Raw genomic sequence first — 3,966 nt, forward strand, 5'->3', positions numbered from 1 at the left:
ATGAGATGGAAAAATATTCCTTGTTCTTGGTTAGAAAGAATAAATATAATCAAGATGGCCATATTACCCAAAGCAATATACAAATTTAATGCAATTCCCATCAAAATTCCAATGACATTTTTTAAAGAAATAGAGCAAAAAATCATCAGATTTATATGGAACTATAAAAAACCCCAAATAGCCAAAGCAATCCTAAAGATAAAGAATGAAGCTGGGGGCATTACAATACCTGACTTCAAACTATATTATAGGGCCACGACAATCAAAACAGCATGGTATTGGCAGAAAAGTAGACACTCAGACCAATGGAACAGAATAGAAAGTCCAGAAATAAAACCACATACATATAGTCAAATAATTTTTGATAAAGGGGCCAACAACACACAATGGAGAAAAGAAAGCCTCTTCAAATAAATGGTGCTGGGAAAACTGGAAAGCCACATGCAAAAGAATGAAACTGGACTACAGTTTGTTCCCCTGTACTAAAATTAACTCAGAATGGATCAAAGATCTAAACATAAGACCTGAAACAATTAAGTACATAGAAGAAGACATAGGTACTAAACTCATAGACCTGGGTTTTAAACAGCATTTTATGAATTTGACTCCAATGGCAAGAGAAGTGAAGGCAAAAATTAATGAATGGGACTACATCAGACTAAGAAGTTTTTGTTCAGCAAGAGAAACTGATAACAAAATAAACAGAAAGCCAACTAAATGGGAAATGATATTTTCAAACAACAGCTCAGATAAGGGCCTAATATCCAAAATATACAAAGAACTCATAAAACTCAACAGCAAACAAACAATCCAATAAAAAAATGAGAAGAGGACATGAACAGACACTTCTCCCAGGAGGAAGTACAAATGGCCAACAGATATATGAAAAGATACTCATCTTATTTAGTAATTAGAGAAATGCAAATCAAAACTGCAATGAGATACCACCTCACACCTGTTAGATTAGCTATTATTAACAAGACAGGTAATAGCAAATGTTGGAGAGGCTGTGGAGAAAAAGGAACCCTCATACACTGTTGGTGGGAATGTAAAGTAGTACAACCATTATGGAAGAAAGTATGGTGGTTCTTCAAAAAACTGAAAATAGAACTACCTTATGACCCAGCAATCCCTCTACTGGGTATATACCCCCAAAACTCAGAAACATTGATACGTAAAGACACATGCAGCCCCATGTTCATTGCAGCATTGTTCACAGTGGCCAGGACATGGAAACAACCAAAAAGCCCGTCAATAGATGACTGGATAAAGAAGATGTGGCACATATACACTATGGAATACTACTCAGCCATAAGAAATGATGACATCAGATCATTTACAGCAAAATGGTGGGATCTCGATAACATGATACGAAGCGAAATAAGTAAATCAGAAAAAAACAGGAACTGCATTATTCCGTACGTAGGTGGGACATAAAAGTGAAACTAAGAGACATTGATAAGAGTGTGGTGGTTACGGAGGGAGGGAGGAAAGGGAGAGGGAAAGGGGGAGGGGGAGGGGCACAAAGAAAACTAGATAGAAGGTGACAGAGGACAATCTGACTTTGGTTGATGGGTATGCAACATAATTGAAAGACAAGATAACCTGGACTTGTTATCTTTGAATATATGTATCCTGATTTATTGATGTCACCCCATTAAAAGAAAAGTAAAATTATTATTATAAAAAAAAAAAAAAAAAAAAAAAAGATGCCAAGCTCATGCGATGTGTTTTGGACCCAGCCTTTAAAAAAAAAAAAAGCTATGGTGATATTGTTATAACTTCCAAAAGAAGTATAATGTCTTTAATATTTATATTATTATTGTATTATATTGAAGAAGATAGAGTGAACAAGGGGATTTGCAATATATATTAAAAGGTAATTCAAAAAAGAAATCATAAAAAGCCAATAAGTATATAAAAAATGTGTTTAACCTCATGAGGCATCAAAGAAACACACACTAGAGCAAGAACAAAACAACTTTCCTATACGCTGGGTAGGATTAGTTAAATGATAATATCCAGTGAATTGCAGAACAATCATGGTAGGAATGTAAAATTGGCATAACCCTTGTAAAGGAAAGGTTGACATTTATATCCAAAGTTTTAAAAACAGTTTCTATTATTCAATGACAGCACTTATCATTTACTCCAATTCTTCCACATGCTTTACATCCATAAAAGATCATTGTTTCTGGTGAGTGCCAGAGCTGAGATTGGAACTCAGGCCTCTTAGCTCCAAAGATCAGGGACCTACCAGATTCTCAACTTCCTGCAAGAAGAAAAGTGGGTCCATAGAACTGTCAATAGATACTTTAGACACTGAACTTTCCATGTATGGGCAAATGGGATGGAAACCATTCTCACAGTAAGTAGTAAAAGACAGACAGATGAGGTACACTGAGCATTTAAAAGCCCAAGCACAAACAACCTTTGACTACAGTGGTCCCTCATCTATGGGGGGGGGGGGATTAGGTCCAGAACCCCCTGCGATAGGCGAAAATCCGCAAAGTAGCGACCTTGTATTTATTTTATTATTTATATCTCTTTTAAGGATTTATAAACCCTTCCCACACTCTTATAAACCTTTCCCACACTGTTATTAACCTCCCACACTCTTATAATCACTTCCTATGCTCTTAAACACTTTCTATACTCTTAAACCTATGTAATTTTAACAACATATAAAATTCTATATGGGTACTCACCAGTGAATACTAATATATTTTCATTAATATTTTTATACTGTTTTTCATTTTTTAGGCTAGAAAATGCTTATTTTACCACAAAAATAATTAAAATAATAAATATATAAAAATACCTATATACCGCAAAATCTTGCAATATAGTGAAAAATTCGTGATACAAAGTTAGATATATATAATTTTAAAATCCGCGATACAGTAAGACTGTGAAAGTGAACCACGATATGGCAAGGGACGATTGTATAGGAACACATTATGGATTCACATCACAGTGATGTACTTAAGAAGTACATCATTTTTTAAAAAAACTTTTATTTAGTCTGACCTGTGGTGGCACAGTGGATAAAGCGTCGACCTGGAAATGCTGAGGTCGCCGGTTCGAAACCTGGGCTTGCCTGGTCAAGGCACATATGGGAGTTGATGCTTCCAGCTCCTCCCTACCTTCTATCTCTCCTCTCTCTCTCTCTCTGTCTTTCTCTCTCCTCTCTAAAAATGAATAAAAAAAAAAATTTAAAAAAAAAAACTTTTATTTACATTTAATGAATTAATTGGGGTGGCATTGGCCAGTAAAATTACATAGGTTTCAGGTATACAATTTCTACACTGTATCATCCGTATATTGTATTGTGTGTTCACCCCCGCCACCAAGTCAAGTCTCCTTCCATCGACATTTATCACCATTTTACTCTTTTCTACCTTCCCACACCGACACCCTTTTCCTCTGAAAATCACCATACTGTTGTCTGTGTCCATGAGTTTTTTACTTTTTTTTTTGCTTCGTTTCTTCACCTTTTCACCCTGCACCCCAACCTCTGTCCCCTCTGACAGCTATCAGTCTGTTCTCTGTATCTATGAGTCTGTTTCTATTTTGTTTATTAGATTCCACATATAAGTGAAACCATATGATACTTGTCTTTCTCTGACTGGCTTATTTCACTTAGCATAGTGCTCTAAGTAAGCTATCTTAGCAAGAAATTTCCTGACACTCACATGAATAGGTGCATTTACACATCTGAATAGATTTAAGGCTGCTCGCTCTAGAACTCTTTGCTAAAATGAGTTTTAACTAGAGACACAAGACATCAATTACTTTGCAGGCTCAAGCTTAAGCACTTTAGCATTATTCTGAAAGCCCTTGTCAGAAAAGCTAACAAAAGCCTGACCAGGTAGTGGTGCAATAGATAGAGTGTTGGACTGGGACGCAGAGGACCCAGGTTCAAAACCTCGAGGTCACCAGCTTGAGCCCAAGGTCAAGGCACAT

Source organism: Saccopteryx bilineata, chromosome 1 (genome assembly GCF_036850765.1).
Source record: "Saccopteryx bilineata isolate mSacBil1 chromosome 1, mSacBil1_pri_phased_curated, whole genome shotgun sequence".
Taxonomy (NCBI): Eukaryota; Metazoa; Chordata; class Mammalia; order Chiroptera; family Emballonuridae; genus Saccopteryx; species Saccopteryx bilineata.